Source organism: Papilio polytes, unplaced genomic scaffold (genome assembly GCF_000836215.1).
Source record: "Papilio polytes unplaced genomic scaffold, Ppol_1.0 DF823731.1, whole genome shotgun sequence".
Classification (NCBI taxonomy): domain Eukaryota; kingdom Metazoa; phylum Arthropoda; class Insecta; order Lepidoptera; family Papilionidae; genus Papilio; species Papilio polytes.
Window position 1 is genome coordinate 3,740,864 of NW_013525473.1, and position 18,177 is coordinate 3,759,040.

The 18,177-nt window shown below is 33.6% G+C and overlaps 1 protein-coding gene across 1 annotated transcript in view; it reads right to left on the reverse strand.

Moving 5' to 3' along the window:
• LOC106103746 (ras-related protein Rab-8A) overlaps positions 1 to 17,250 on the reverse strand; it is a 37,987-nt gene extending 20,737 nt beyond the window's left edge. Inside the window, exon 1 of the mRNA XM_013283600.1 lies at positions 17,197 to 17,250. The gene's annotated coding sequence lies outside the window, so the exon portion shown is untranslated. The remainder of the gene's footprint in view (positions 1 to 17,196) is intronic.
• Between the last annotated feature and the right edge of the window lie 927 nt (positions 17,251 to 18,177).

Genomic DNA, 18,177 nt, shown 5'->3' on the forward strand with positions numbered 1-18,177 from the left:
GTGAAAATACATTCGAAGTACAATCCTTACTTTTTACCTAAGAGTCTTTATTACCAAAGTCACCAGATTTTCTAATCAACACATAAGTAGAAGCATTCAGAGCACGCTTAAATTCCTAATATCAATAGTGAGTTACAGCTAACTTATTGGCTACTGGAAATGCGCTAATTTACGGCACCAAAACGTCGAAATCCACAATACACTTGCATAAAACATGATCATTTCCACATTCAAAGTATCGGCGTACTTATCGATCTTGAATGACTAACGTTGAATGGTTACGCAATAATTTTTGTACGAATTATCGACTAGTTCTAGAACCTGATATTATGATTTATGGCGTTGGCAAACGGTGTGTCGTGACGCTCTAATCATATCGAGTTAAATGGCTAATGGACACTAATGGAAATAATCAGAGAAGAGCATCAGACGAGTGCTGTCTACCAACGCACGAGAGAAAGTGACAAGTTTGTTGCTATTTCAGTTAAGGCAAAGAAGTCTCTAGAATTTTCATTATAAGATACAATATTAATTGCTACACTAGTTAGCAATATTTGATTACAAAATCTTTATAGCTATAATGACGTTACTGTTAATTTAAATAGGAATTTATTTCAAGAAAATAACTACTCAATCATAAAAGAACTTCGTTATAATAAATCAATAATGAAGCGATTCCCACAAAGCGATCAATTTCTTCCATTAATTAAAAAGTTTGACGAAAACGCTCGTTAACATATCAAAGTGAATGTGCGATAAAAAATCACTGGAAGTGACAAACCCACTTATTACAAGCGCATTCTATCTTATCGTATCTGTCAATGAAACTGTGTAGGAAACAATACTGCATGACATTCTAAAAGTCGAATAACTTTCCTCGAAATTCGAAATCGTAAAAGCATTTACACATGTCGTACAATTTTAATGCGGTGTACGAACTTATCTTTGAAACAAGAGGTTGATGACTGCGATAAAAATCAGTGAAAAGTGACCTTTTCTTGTAACCTTAACTACGATCGATCTCAGCGTACCGAAGGTTAACCATTCAAACATATGTTTGAGGTTCAATAAATCGTGTTCCAACGTTTAGTACTTCACGAACTCGGAGTATATCGTCTTGTAAATCTTAGCCGTTAGTTGAGAGCTATTTTTAATCACGCTCAGTTTATTCGTACGCCTTTTAAATACCAACCCTTTTCTGAATCGTGATGTTTATTTCGAAGGATGCTAGAAATAAATGTCTTTCCCTTAATTGTAATTTAATGTAGCGATAAAACGGAGAGCACATTACACATTTGCTGCAGAATAAGTGCATGTACCATAAATAGTCAACGCGCAATTCACGTTTTATGAAAATAAGATTGCAAGCACACATAAACTATGAACTTTTTCTTTATGTTTATTACTTAGTTAAAAACTGTTTATCTATGTTTAGTGCACATTACATGCATACAAGGTTTCATGTTATTGAAACGCAAGTACAAAATTGTAATGTTAGCATACTAAAGTTTTATATGTCGTGTACTCGTTATTATATAACATATTCAATTAACAACTATTTATTTGAAACGTAACTTAGTTAAAACAGGTTGTTTAAAACATTAATTAAGATTTGATTAACGTGTTGTTTCCGACGTTAATTGACAGATGTTGATTTTCATAATTAATAAACATCAAATTAATAAGTTAGAAATGAGACACACTTTATTTCTATATATCTACGTGTCATAAAATATAATGAGATGTATTCCTGCGCAATGTTCGATCTACTTTTTGGTTGATGTTAGGAAAACGATGTTTGGGGATTGCGTAACGGACGGGTCGCATTTCGTGATCGATGTCTTTGGGGATAAGGTTTCGGTAATTAGACAATATTAATATTTTGTATGTGGTAACTAGTAGTTCTTGCTTAGCTGACTGCGCAACTATTGCAACTCGAACTGATAAAATTAAACTGTCGACAGAATGATATTTGAAATAGAGCCGGCTTTAGTCATTTTTAATTATGCCACGAGTGTATTATTAATTATATTAAAAATGTTAAGTTTTAGTCTATTTGCTACATTATATTAAAATAATTGAAAATTAAATTTACATAATAAAAGTATGATCTCAGTATAATCTCTCTCAAATTTTTTTTGGGAAATAATCCAAGAAATGTCTGATATCTTTCGTAACATTTTTGTTTGAGAACAGTCTGGAAGGAAGAATTTGTAGTCCTAAAAAGTAAATTTAAAACATTTAAGCTTTTATAATTTAACTAAAGAGTTGAGTTATTTATACACTCTCCCAGCTTACCTACGACATCATTTCACTTTATTTAATTTGATTTGTAGCTTCAATTACATTGCGTTATCTTTCACCATCAATTGATTAATAAGATGATTAATTTTAATTATGTACACATTAAAATAAACACGATTTCGACGTAAAAAGTTCGTAGGAAAAGTTGCTGAGGGAAATTAATGTATGTGTCGTTTTCACTATTTTCGCCTGTTCGTTCGCGTTATCAAAAGACGAATGTTTCTTAGAGAGTATCTGCATACCACTTAAGGGCTCCCGGGTTCAAGTCTGTGGCATTAAGAAATGTCTCCCATTTCTAAATGTTTTGAATTAACGTATTCTATCGTTATCCGAATGATAAAATGATTTTAACGATTTTCCTTCGTTTTGAATAAAAAATTAATGCCCCTACGACCTTGAATCGATTAGACTAAAATTATGTTTGATTGATTTAAAAAACAGCTTATGCGACCGTGTTCTTGATATGCCTTTTTTCTACAGTGATACTGCATTGTAAATTGTCAAACTCTTATCGATTTATCCAGTCTTTTTTATTGTTATGATATATGTGTTTTATTCATAAATATTTATTAATTACTCAGCAGTACATTAAGAATTAAAAAGGATTCGAACACGCGACTCTATTGAGGTTATAATAAAACCTCAGTCATGCCCATTAACCTTACAATGATACTAAAGTAGTAAATCTTCGATCGGAATTCAAATCGAGGACTAACGGTGCAGCAACCTGGCGTGCTGATTATTGACCCATATGCGAATGCAAATTTATTTTAAAACACAATTACTGATTGTGTACATGCTGAATTAATATTACTTGTAAATAATATCTTGACTTTATTCTTTCTTTCGTAGAATGCACTGACTGTTATAAATAGGTTATAAAACGTAATATTTTTCGCCGTTTTAGCAGTCATGGATACGTTTGGAGTGGGGTGGGAATTCGACTAATAGACATAGTTTTAGCTTCATGTTGTATTAGTTGTGCAAAAGTATTAAATAAATAAATACATTTAGATATAACTGTCAGTAACATCAACAGGCGAGTTAAGTCAGAACGAAGCAAAAGTTGTCATTTCCAATCAATGACCTATCCATTTATAGAGCTTAGTGGTAGCAAGGTCACCCGATGACAGACGCGTTGATTGTTTTTTTGTTTTAATAGTTAAAGTTTTTGACTTGATTTTACTAAATGCAGTTGTTATTATTTTATCGAGGGCAAATATAACCGGTCTACATTTGCTTAACAGTGATATTTCCTGTGTTCCTTTCTGCTAGCTTGTACACCATTTAATATGAACGATTATGAACAAAAACATATGATATAATAATCGGAGATGCTGTACACATAATCCGTGTAATAACATGATGATGTGTATTATGTGATAGGTCCGATATCTGTCAAAACATTTTGACAGGCTTCCGCGAGGCAGACTGACAGTACCGTCATATTCTGACAGTGGTGAATATGCCATTCATTAATTGCATCCGACAGTACATTACCAGTTCGACTTTCATTTGTTATACAAGACGGTATTTGCATAATGTAATCTATGACATTTTTAACAAAGACGTCAGTTTTAAAAAAATAAACGCCTCTATCTGACAGTACTCGGACAGGACGAGGCGGGGCGTGTAAATGCACTTTAAAATATTATTAGCACGGATGCGTCCGCAGAAAAAGGAAAAAGTAAAGTTGAAATATGAATAACGTGCGTGGAGCTTCGACCGGTTTTATTTCGAGCACTTTTGTCTCTATCTGTCTCCGCAAACATGCGCGAAACGCCGCGCCGGCAAAAGGGCCAAAAGTTATGTTATTGCAAAAGCAAATGGCTTTATAAATTCCGAGACGTTTCGTACTCGACGACCGTTTCTCGTTTCATATCCTACGTGGAGTTATGCTTTCGATTGCAATTCATGTGAAATTGCTAACTTCATAAATTGAATTACTTTAATAGCAAGATATTTTTACAATTACGGTTAAAATATACCCGTATAGATTATACTTCGTAAAGCTGATTAGATTAAATGAATAAAAAGATCTCATAGCATAAATATAGCAAGCTCAAGTTTTGACATTGAAGTTTTTTTTTCCATTTCGTCGTCTTAAATAAATAATCTACACGATAAATATTTTACGTTTTATTTGTATTGTATCTACAAAAACAAAAAACAATTTACATAAATTATCTCCGGGGTATAAGGTTTACCATACAAGGACAGCTTTAATCGGTACTGATAACTTCAATTGGTTTCTATTGGCGATCAACAGTTCTCGTACGTCAGTTACTTACCACTTGTATCGACTGCTTGAAGCAGTCCGTGTATGGTAAACTTAACACGCCTTCTACTCACGAAACATTCAATCAGTCGATAAAAATCTTTCTTAACACTCACGAATAGAAGAAAGGGTTTACTTCTTTAAAATAAAAGCACCTGGTGGGTTAATAGTCGAGTTCACAATGAACACAAGGCGTGACAAGATAAAATCTCGTGAATCCTGTATGTGGGACTGGAATTGAATAAATATCACATTGAAAACGGTCTGAATAGCCTTTGGGATGTTCTCCGCCGCAATTATAGTCAAAACGTTGGTCCGTTTTCGCTCGTAGGTGTACGTAAATGATCGAATAAAAGAAGTGTGTGATGTCCGATTGTGTCTCGAAGTACTTTGATAAATTGCATTGATGTATGTAATTTTGTACCTCCTCGAATGCGCAATTCTTGGCTCGGTAATGAGATGTTCTCTCGAGGCGACGCTCGTTATTTCGATTCGATACCTATTTTCTAAGATTCGATACGAAATTGCTTTGAATATGTTGCTGGAACATTGCTGATTCATATCGATTGATCGAAGTTTCGATCGTTTTGGAATCTAATAAATATACAATAAGAAAAATACGAGTATTCCTATACAAAATTGCGCTATTATAGTATTTTCTTATATTAGTCATATTTATTTTCTAAAGCTGACCCTAATTACTGAAATATTATATTCTTGCTTGATTTAATTTAAATGTGTTGAAAAAAGTAAAATGTTGCTGCAATGAAAAACTAAAACGATTAGTCTATTTTAAGGCTGTTGGCAGGCACTAAGGAAACTTTATCACTAACGCTGGCAATATTTTTACATTTAAATCAATAATAGAGATTTAAAGTTACAATTAAGTGGCGTTAGTTTCGAAGGCCAACCGGCCTGTACTAATGAGGTTTCGTTTATCCGGATTACGTCGATAGACTGTCAACGCTCTGGTGAAATATTGATACCAATTACGATCTCTGTCTTTATCCGATTAGAATAGATTATAGATTATTTTGTATACGTTAATAATAATATTAACTGGTTGATTCATAATTCCTTTGCAAGATATGATTAACTAGTTCGGTTCGAGAGGGCTTAATAAGTTCCATCCACTAAATTGTCAATCATATTTTTTTTCTGACGTTTGAATGTAGAAGATTTTGAACGTTTAATTCTATGTTGGTTGAGAGCGGGCGCACATCTGTCCCTAAATTTTCGCACAACTGTTGTGCGATTGTCGATTGTTTTGAAGCTCATTCCATTGTTTAGTTGCACAATTAAAAATCTAGTAATGTGCGCATCTCCATACGATCATAGCAATCAAAGCGACTAAACAGATGTGCGATATAATGTAGTTTCAGATGCACATCTGGCAAAGGGCAATGCGCACGCTCTTAGCATACTAATTTGTTTAACGGCCAAATTTTGAGACGACATTTAGATATGTAACAGCGTCTTCAATGATAATGCCAAGTTTAAACTTTAAATTATTTTATAATTTTGACGACTGACCGATTTTAAGCGGGTTTACGTAGTTGAGATTCGTTTCAGAATCCGACCGTAAATCTGTCTCATTTAACATAACATATGGAAGATAAACGTGTAAACTAATGTAAAACTCGAATTAAACATTGTATTTATCTTTTTGGATACCATTAAGTTTATTGTCGAGTTATTTTAACTTAAAATTGTACTCCTAACTCTTGCAAGTATCTTTGACTAAGTGCATTCTTCTAAGAATCAGTTTCACTCTGATTTGTCAGTAAAGTCTCATCTCTTGCATAGGATTTAAATAAACGGATGACTGTAAAGTTAATACAATTTAAACGTCATTCTTCGCATTGTTTTATAAATGAATGAATGATTTAACGGATTCTTTATTCGTTATTTTCGTCGTTAATTTAATTTCACTATCTTATACGTTTCCCTTTCATTTTAAAAGATTAAATTGGTGTAAAGCTGTAAAGTATCATTTTTCGGGGAAAGTAATATAGCCATCTTATATTGTATGGAATTCACAAAAAAATAAATTACATTTATTACGCAATCCCTTAAATGTTAAGTAGCGAAACGTGTTTAATTGAAAATTTAAGCTTTCAAATATCTTTTAATTTATATCACTTGTTTAATGAGATATCTTATCTTTTACTTGATTTTTTTAAAACGGAATAGGGAAAGTACAGTTTGTCTTAATACCTATGACACGCAAGTTTAATTACGCTTCCTTCCGCGTGCAATTTAAAAAAGAAACAAATTCAAATATCCCGTCTTCTTCCAGACTAGCCTCTATATCTATATCAAATTTCATCGACATCCTTTTAGCAGTTTAAGCTTTAAATTTTAACAAACATCTATTCATCTATGGCATGCATAATGCTATATTTCTGTTACAACGATACGAATCAAATAGGAAATACTAGCTGTTGCTCGTGACTTCGCACGCGTGAAATTAAAAAACATAGACTATGTTACTCACAGATAAAAAATTCAATACGTACAAAAATACAAAAATAAAAATCTTTCCTCTTTATAATATAGTATAGATTAGTTAGGGAGTTCTGTATGTGATTGTTGTGATGTGATTGATTTGTAAATACGCTCCATTTATTGAATCTGACTAAATCTGTTAATGTCAAGTTTCTAACATTTTCTTGCACAAACCTTGTACAATCTTTGATAACAAAAAACTTTCATTTTTGTTACACGAACGTTAGACTGCAATTTTAAATTGACATTGAATGAAGCCCCTCTAACAACTCGGACGAAGGCAATTACAACAACGTTCGTTAGGTCAACGATAAGATCTGGATTTCGCGAAAGTCGGCACCGGGTACATCATCTCCTAATTGTTTTCACTTTTATCGGTTACGTATCGTTCCTGGGGAGGATTCGAGATGGTATCGTTTTGACAAATGGGATTATTACAATGCCTTACGTAATTTTCTTAAAACGATCTTGTAATTGCATACAATATAAACGGATATAACCGTCGACAATTTTATAATTATCACCGCAAGCTTCATCTTGTTTAAATGTATCTTCGCCTTGGTGAGATTAAAAAAATAAAAAAAAGGCAAAGGCTTCATAATCGGACAAGCAAGTCGTGTCAAACGCATGACATGAAATGTAAAAAACGTATCGTGGATTTTTGATCTTAATTTCACGCCCTTAATATCGCAAAAAAGCTTAAGTAAATTTTATTAAAACTCATCAGTCCTATATCGTGAGATATTTCTGGATTTGCCTCACTTACTTATGGCAACAGGATTATTTTAAACATACTTGTAATTTACACGATTTTTTACCTTTGTATTAACGCCTTTAGGCGACTAGGAGATTAAGAAAATATTCAATTAAATAGAGATTTAAAACCTACTGATACCTTAGTAGTATCAGTATGAGATCCACATCAAAGGACTGCTATATACAGCAGTTTAAATTCAGAATAATTGTTACCTAAAAGATTAAAACGTACTTAAGTTAAAGACACAACCAAAAACACGTTTAAACATAGAATATTTTAAGGTTAATGAATCCAACAAGAATACAATCTTATTGATTGGTACCCGGAAGGCGTTAGTACTTGCTTATGCAGCGTTATTTATTGAATCGACACCATTTTTTCCGCGAACTTTACATTATTTGTGACCCACTGAGTATCGGCAGATTTATATTCGAATGTTTAATCCGGTGGCCTAAAAGGCTAAGAGCTAAGTGCTTTTGGTGTAGGAAGTAGGTTCGATGCCCTGTTGATGCGCTTGCATTATTTAAATACAACATTCGTGTACTGTATGATGCAGGTTTCTTTAAGTGAATACATAATTTTATTTAGTTATCATAAGAAAACAGAGAATGAATATGATCAAAGATATTCTTCTAGCAGACATGTCTAGGTGTTTAATTTTTTTTTGTAAATCTTTTTAACACTCAATGCAATCTTTTAACTGCCGTCTTGAACCTTTTTAGTTAAATGATTATTCGATTTTTTTATATTCAGATTTTATTTGAATAGCAAACAAAAACTTTATTATTTGTCTGTATTTGTAATTGTGATTGGAAGTTAATTGTACTTTTCTATAAGAGAAATATAGAACAGTTGTTGAAAGCAATAAGTAATTATCACTTACAAAAGAATCAATCACGTTGAGATCAGGCGTTTCCGAAAACTCTCGTTTCTATGATTAAAAGCCCCGAAGGTATCTTATATGAAAATTACGGGACTTCTCGATTGACACCGAATCGCCACCGGGTTGTTCATAAATTAACTTACACGACCAACAGAGAAATCAATTCAAGACCTAGATTGCGGTTGTGAAATTGATTTTCGATTTAATTTAAAATAACTGACGGTCGGTAAATATGTTTACGTATATTTCATGTAGGCGACGTAGTCAGGCGCCTTCCGGAAAAAGTAGTCTTCTGTGTTCATGTTTTTTACTTCCTATGAGGATTTTCACGTCATAGCAAAGCGGGTTTACCCAATACTTGCTACACATTCAATAAATACGAAAGTTTAGATGGACGGATGTTTGTTAGAGTTTACACCCTAAGGTGCTTTAAGGATCTCGGAAAATGTTTAGGCAACTTAATTTTGTTTTATTTAATTTGCGGCCGGAGTCACGGGCAAAACCTAGTAAGGAATATATTTGTTCATCCATGTTTATTTAAGGTCGGGATCTGCAATGGTTAGGTTGATTCGTGTATTAGGAAAATGCATAAACCTTATTACATTTTGTTATGAAATCACCGTGGTGTTATTGAGACTAAGCATGAGTTCACAGGTGAGATAAAAATTCTCAACCATCGTAAATACTGCTATAAAATCGATATCAATCGACTTATCATTATAAAGTAATTCATGTTTACTATGGTATAAATTTAACTAAATACAATTGAATGAACGTCGGAATGGCAATGATTTACACAATCTATTAACGGAGATACCGATAAAGTGTACGGTATAAAAAGCCCACGTAATATTTATGGAAATGACCCTGAATATGGTACAAGAGCGAGTTTGATATCGTTGTGATTGCGTAAGAATCGAAATATCGTTGCATTGTGGCAATGCGACGGCTTACAGCAGGTTGGTGCTGATGGAACTATACCAAAGATTGATCAACGCTTTAGTGGTCAAATAACCATTTTGTAAATTTTGCTTCACCTCTAGTATATTAATTTACTGTCTCTAATCACAGTTGAAGTATTTACATATATAAGTAATTTACATGGATTATTTTCATAAATGCTCCAAGTGCATTAACAGAAATGTACATTTATTTAGCGTAAGTTTTAAGTTAGATAAAATCTCGTTTCGGGAAATGAATCACGTGTTGCATGTGTCATAGAGTTATTTATTATTCAATCCTTACAAACAGACATAACACTACTAATAACTAGTAGTAATGCGTGTCCCCCGCGCCCCCCGCCTCACACTTTCACTAGCATTGTCATCACACGCGCGTGTCCGCACAGACGCTTTCGCTAACAAAACAATACATTATTTAATTTTGACGATTGTTAATCTTTGAAACCCTTCTGGTACTTTCTAGCCATATTTGGTACTATAGCTTTTTTATAATTTCATGTTATTTTATTAACATTTAAAGTACATTTTAGTCAAATTGGTACAATAGTTTTGTACCGTTAGTTATAAGGTAAGTTAGAGTAGGCTAAACGTTTATTGCGTTCCGCTGCCTTTTAACGTAGGAAGCCCTATAAATAAAACAGTTCCAAAAGTTTGAAGTTATAACTAGTATTTATTATGGACCAGCTGTTCCAGTGCTGCTTCATCTGCATGAAATATCAAAATTCAAATGCATAATTATTTATTGTTTTCAATTGTTATCAATTACTTCCTTGATGTTGGCAGCAACTTATGGTCTCTTTCCCACATTAGGATTTTTATCCAAATTATTTACCCCCGGAGTTTAAAGACGTGAAAATATATAGCCTAAAGCGTTACGTAAGTGTAGGGCTATTTATTAAAAAAAAAACTATTTAAGAATATGTTGTAATTGCTGACATCTTAGGCAACAAAGAAGTATGTGTTTACTTTTTATTATCATAGTATAGATTATGAAAGATTATTTCTTATGACTAGTAAGGTAATATTTGCCTAGAAAACATAAAGAAAACTCCACTTATGTTGTACTATGTTACAATATCTTTCACCGGCGTTAGTGAGATCTCTAGCGATGTGGGAACGGATACGGGGTGAGGAATGCCTGGAATCTAGTCGCGCGAAGGATGTTAATTGACTATCACAGGCATTACCTGTCTAGACCTAGGCGCCTCCTATGAAAGTCGCATACTCGCATACTTGTAAACGTAATCGCTGCTGCGCAAAACGGTCGAAACTTTAAAAATAACGCTGGCAAACTCGACTCACGAGTTATGAGTTATTTATCGTTTATATCTTGCAACTTTTTATACTGTTTTTTATTTTTATAGCCGTTATAATTAACTGGTTATAAAATAGCGATAGATATAAGAATTAATGTATTGAAAGGAGTTATTATAATGGTTAAAACAAATTATCTTCACGATTTTTTCTATATTTTTTTTAATGTTTGTTGTAAGTAAACGGTCTAGTCTATAATTTTCGATTTGGTGTTATTATTATCGAAACAAGTTTATTTACATTGTTCTTAAAAAAAATAATTCATAGTTATAATGGAAAAGGTCCAGTTAATAACGTGGGTCTAATGCGTGGAGAGGACCTGGGCTAAATCACAACGGTGCAGAGAATGGGGCGCATTCATTTACATTATTAAGTCGTCTAGTTTATTTCTGGTTCACCAGGGACGGACTCATCCGTCTAATGTTTATTATTCAATGAATAATAAATATCCATTGCAACTTCTGTTGGTTTTAATTAGGATAACGTGTTTATATATTTACAAATTGTTAGAATAAAATGTTTTTTTTTTTGTTTCGAAATAATATTATTTAAAGAATTTGATAGATATAAGCCAATAGTTAAATTAATTATAAACAAACAAAGAACAGAGCTTCGTGTAAAAATAAAATAGATTTGACGAATATTTCTCTTTCAAAATGCTTCTGAAAAATGCTGCACAAATTCTGATGCAAGTATAATTTTAGACCTGTGTTTAGAATTATTGACCTTGTATTGGTGTTGCTTAAAGTCACTAACTCATAAGATTTTAATAAAAATAATGTTTTGCTTTTAGAGCTATATTTTAAAATTTTATGCACTCATCGACCGAACACTATGAGTTATTTATATTAAAAATAAATGATTTATCTGTAACTTATCTATGAATTATTGTTATGAAAATGCATAAAAATAATCCAACAACACTTTACAAATACCGTTAAAGAAAAATATTTAATCCCAACAAGTACGATAAGCTTCGAAAATGCAACGTGAATTTATCTTTAATTTTAACAAGCGATACATCAAAACTGAAGTGATTGAATCATTACGAGCGCTTAAAATAGCAGATTATTTATATTCGATCCGGACAGGAATTTCTTATTCTTGAATCGTAACTCCAAATAGTTTTCGAAAATGTTTTAGAAGTAGATAAGTTGCTGATTTCAGTTTAGACGGCTCCTACGTAAATAGTTGTAACAAAAAAAAATCACGACATCTATTAAATTGTAATTTAATAACATAGAACTAAGCTGTGATTATTCCATTCCAAATTATTATGACTTAGACGTGACTCATCAATTTCAGGAATATAGTCTTCTATCGTGTTTAAAAAGTGGGAAAAGTTAAAAAAATTATTTAACTTAAAAAAGGAGTTATGACATTATGTGTAGGACTCTCAGCTAGTCCGTTTCTCCATCGCCTACGCGGATTCCTTGCGTTTATAGTACTGAATGGATTATTCGTAAAAGGAAACAATCGATAAAAATGCTAGACTCGACCAGTAATTACAATCTAACTCGGCATTCACTCCCACACGAGTCGCAAAACAAAAGATTAACTCTAAATGCTTATCTTAATGTCGTATCACTATTTTAAAATAACATTAGCAAGTGAAGTATTGTGCGGACTTGTGTAACCACACCCTGGGACATTAAATAAATCGTGACATAGAAAATGTTATGATTTACAGAAAATCAACCGAGTTTAAGACAAACAGTTTATGTTAATATCCTGACCTCGCTAGAAAATTAAGTTACATATTTATTTCAACCGTCTTTTAGCACTACATTTTTTTTACTTTAAGAAATAACAACAAACTGCATTTATAACATTTAATTTGGTTTATTCCTTCAGGTTATATAAAGATGCCTTCTTCGCTTCATAAATTGATAAACATTATTACGAATAACATCATAAATAAGTTCATTGAAAAGTACATAAATTATGTTTGCCTTTGCTTATCCCCTATAAGCTATGAGAGGTAACGGTTTCCCTCTTTTTTAAGGTTTAAAAGATCTTGCAACACCGTTAATTCACATATATTAACCTCCAATACTTTGTGTCATTTTCCTCAATTCTGAAGGTCGTGACCCCTCTTAGCACCGATATCGAATTTCAAGAGCCGTTGCAATCCATCCATAATAAGACAGGATAAGAATATGATGCGAATTAACTGTGAGCATTAAATACACTTGAAAATAATTAAATAAAAGATGAGACGCAATTAATAAATGTTACACTGAAATTATAATATTGTTGCCATAGCCAATATTTTAATACTCAACCTTTATTCTATCTTTTGGCAAAGGGCTTTGGCAAACGATGAAAACCAGAACCTATTTACGACTAATTATTGTTAATAACCACAAAAATACTGTTGTATTTCCGTAGATAGAACTGAATACTATGATAGACAGAAAGGTATAGATGGAGGGAAGGAAATGAACCAGTTTCCTCTTAAATTGACGCTGGTCGACGGCAAAACTGTAATTTATTAACAGTAATTCTATGAAATGGAAAGTTAATATTTTTTTTTTAATTAGTTGATTTAATTTTCATAATCATTTAAAAATATATCCCTCGCAAGTATTAATTGATTAATGACATTTCAACGTCGGAGGAAATCACTTTTTAAACTCAATCTTTCGAAGACGTAAGACAAATGGCTTGCGTTGTGAACTGTAAAAATTGACCACGGCTACTGTAAACTTTCACTCGTCGGGGTCAAGTTTACACAGCTTCCGATCCCATCTGCGAAACATGTGGGTCACATCACAACCTTGTAAAACCATTACTTACACTGACAGCGCCTTGTAATTTCCAATTTAATTTTTATAATATGAATCTTAACGATATTGATGTATGAATAGCATTTGACAAGTATAAAAAGCTTGCCTTTGTAATGCCTATATCAATAGTCATGCAACGTGTATGTGCGTTATAGCATTTTCGTTTACGAAGACATCTATTATAAGTTAAATTGTTTAAACATATGTAAGACTTTATCAAAATCTAATTAAGAACGTCTCTCATGAATGTTCTTTCGGTGTCACTGACTAGTGTCGGACCCGTATGGGATCTATTTTCAGGACTAGTCTTATACTTGATATATGTCTACAGTGAAGGGATGCGAGCCCACCTTATGTTAGGGGTGACTAAGTATTAGTCGAGTACACACAGACTTGGATGTTGCATCACGATGAATTTCTTTACCGTAAGGAAGTTTGGTTTATATGCATGTGAAATTCTAAAACCACATTGATCATCATCATCATCATCACCAGATCACTATACGTCCCCACCGAGGGGCTCGGAGCCTACCCTAAAGTTAGGGTGACTAGGCCATAGTCAACCACCAAAACACAAAAACCACACCAAAAACCATTGATGCAAGTGAATTCGATCCCAGGACCAGCATGTAACAAGTCAAGCATAACCCTTGAGCTACCAACGCTTTTAGTAGATATTTTTAGGAAATTCCTCTGAAGAGTTCGTGAAATGTAATCCATATATCACAGTATCACCTTTTCAATCCATGGCAGTTTATCATCTCATGAGAGCTTTTGACACAAGCTGACGAAGAGTAACAACTTTAGCATTTGTCATTTCATATTCGTCTTCGTTCATTTATCTTCGTATAAAGACGTCTATTTCGTTTTAATCGTTTTGTCTTATGTGTATAATAACTAAAAAGTCATTAATGAGGTCATCCCTTAAAATACGATTGTAGATTGTACTTTTTTTTGATAGAATAGTAAATAAAGGTGACCTAATATTATACAAATTTGTGTATGCTTATGTAATAACAACAAACATAACATTGTCTGTCAATATTGCCTGTGAAACAATTGAAAATATCGTTTGTGACAAATAATTTCACTATCTCTAGAGATTGCCAAAAATACAGAAATCGTATCTTCCAGTCGAAATAAAGCGGCTAACGATTACAAAGCGGCTGTTATTTATTATTACGCGATTCTCCTGTATATAGTGTTACTGCGAATTCTACCGGTTGCCAAGTATGGAGTGCGGCCACTTGCCACACGACCACTGCTCGAGTCCCGCTCATAACCTACAAAATATTATATTTTATTACAAACAATTATACAAGTTATCGTATCTTTATTATTGGATACAGGACAACTTCGTCAGACAAAACAATCCAAGAACAAGGTCATTACTCTGACTCTATAAAATGGGACTTACTCCACGGATGTACGTTAGAGGTCAGAAAATAACGGGAATACATTATCTGTAAATGCATGTGTAAGTCCTGGTCTCCTGGTATAATATTATAATGAGATTGGTAGCAGATGTTTTGTCAATGTTTATAAACGCTCGTTTAGATGTTAGCGGTTTCTTAATATCATGTTTACAAACTGTTCGTGCCATTAAAAGCAATGAAGTTATGAATTTAATCTTTTTATTACATTTCCTGAATATCATATTACTAATTCCATATCGCATTACAAATTTTTATCCCGAGAAAACGGCATAATTTGTACTCATAAAATTAGGAAATATTTTAAAATATTCGAGTGAGAAATCTTATCTGATTTTCACTTAAAGGGTATTAGATATCATATTTAAAAACTTCAATAAAGTAATATACGAATGTTCCGTAACCGAATTCACATACGGAACCATATTTTTTATATCAAACTGACACTCAAACAAACCAAATGGTCCGTTACCGTAATACACGATCTTAATAACCGCAGATACAATCCGTATTAAATAAATAACTGATAATACTTTTTTAAATATGTTATTTGGATTTTGATCTCTGGCATATGTTTTCGTTGGGAGGAATGCACTTTAGTGCAATGTCCAGGTGAAAGACCCCTAGCGCTTCACTACCCGTTCTTAATGATTAGATAAAGTTTCTTACTTAATCAGATACGAGCTGCTGGCCGCTTTAGAGGTGCAAACTGGTCGGAATGCTCTTGCTAGGAATTCAACGATGTGCAAAATATGCATATACCACCGCTTCCTTGGTATGTATTAGAGTGCTTATGCGCATTACTTTATCTCCCTATATTACGTTTAAAATGACCAGGGAAAAGAATCCGTAGATAGAAATATGGATAATCTTCAATATATACAAATTAGATACACTGATGTAGTTAATATAAACTTGAAACCATACATATGCAGGCGAAAATCTCTTTTTTAATCGGTTAAAGCATTACTCTCTTGTCTATTCGGGTTGAAATAAATTAAGTCTATCCTAGTCCTAGCCGGGTCATTGGTGTATTGGGGCAGTAACCGTGATGGAATGCTATACGTTGGTCCACAGGATCGGTTGACGGTAGCCCATTAGCCCACGCCGGCTTTGATCTCCGGCTCGATGTCTGGCAACTCGGACGCTCCTAGTTTAGACTGGCCGTCCTTTCGCGTTGACAAACGAACGCGTTCTGACCCGGATACCATGTCCAATGTATTCTTATTGCCAATAAATACATTTTACAATTTGTGCAAATGTACTGGATGTAAACTACTTTTAAACCGTTATTTATCATAGACGATTAACAATCCTTCGGTGTACATATCACATATTACTCCCTTAGTGACCACTAACTGCGTGTGTCAGTTACTGGTTTGTCTTTAAATGTGTAATTACTTCAAGACTAGAATCATTCTTACCAAAATCAATTCTTCATTTATGTTTATCATCTATCTACTGACTCATTCTTGACAGCACATTCCGTCAAGAAAGCTCATTATTTTTCTATTTTTACAACCGAGGTGTGACCTCGAACATTTAATCTCGCATAACTGTAAACAGTTACAAAGAAATTAGCCCGATATAAAATTCTGCGAAGTCCTCAAGCGTGTCATATGTTATCCTATAAATCGCGGGGAACGGTAGCGAGCAACGGTAAAGGAATGCGCAGTGTCGGTTAGCATATTGTTTATATTTAGTGGGCTTCTGTTGTTCTTACTCCATGCTCTTAGTGACAGCGGGAGCGATCACAGTTTTCTTAATTAATAATCTTATTGTTCGAAGTAAACAAATTGCAATTTAACATGTCAGTTATCTGCCAGACGTTTAAAAGAATCAGCAAAGGAGCGAAGCATAAAAAGGAAGTTATCTTTGATAACAGAAAAAAGGTAGACATGTTACACTTGCAACAAAAGTCAGCGATTTTATTGGTTAATATCTATAAAACATTTTACGTTTACTAACCCTTCGGCGGTCTCCAGATTGAAAGCAATTTTGCGGAATATCGTTTGGCGCCAGACGATTATGTAATTCACTTTGATAACAATCTCGTTGGACCAAATACGCTATCGTAACAATATCGATGAAGGGGTTATCGCCCGATTAACAATGAAATCGTTGCTAATTCTGTATCAATAATACTTTAAAAGAGAGTGCGTCGATACATTATAAATTATCCAATATTCTTTATTTGCGAATCACTCACATTCGCAGTTATTTTCGTCGTATGAAGTTTCAACATGCACGCACTCTTATTACGCTATTCGACGTCTAAAGTAATCGCAATCTCATCAAATCTGTAACTCCACGTTCCTGGAACACGCACGCGGTCACCTGCTGAGGCAGGAACTCGGCTTGTAAAGTAAGGGCCTGTTTCCATGATAGTTATTTCTGCGACTGACGTGGATCGACTGCACTGAGCAACTAGTAACGGGGAATCTCCACTCTCTCAACATATTGCTATCACATTCCTTCCCTAACTAAAGAACAGAGACAGCAATAGTCTTCGGGAGTGTCCATCTGTCGATCTGCAATACCGAGCTCGATGGAAACCCACCTTAATACGTGTTATTAATTGCTTCCCACAACACTCTAGGAACATATTGCTTAATGACTTTTGTAATATCACTTGACACTTTTTCCAGCACTAATAGAAACACGTGGCGTGCCTTTTATAAGACTGTCACCTCGCACCGCGATATTAGTCAGTATTATTTATTGCAGATGCAGAACAGACCGGCCTAGTCCACAAATAAATATCAAGATTTCGCCACGAGCATTGCAATGACTCACATCAGTTAAATTATTTATTTGTAATTAAATTAAATTATCAATGTATATTTCAACATATTTAAACATTGGATTTCGTCGCCTTTATAAGTTTGTTAGCGTTGAATCTATGGTGATTTGTAGTGTTGACACGTGTATGGCGACTTTTTTGTGCCA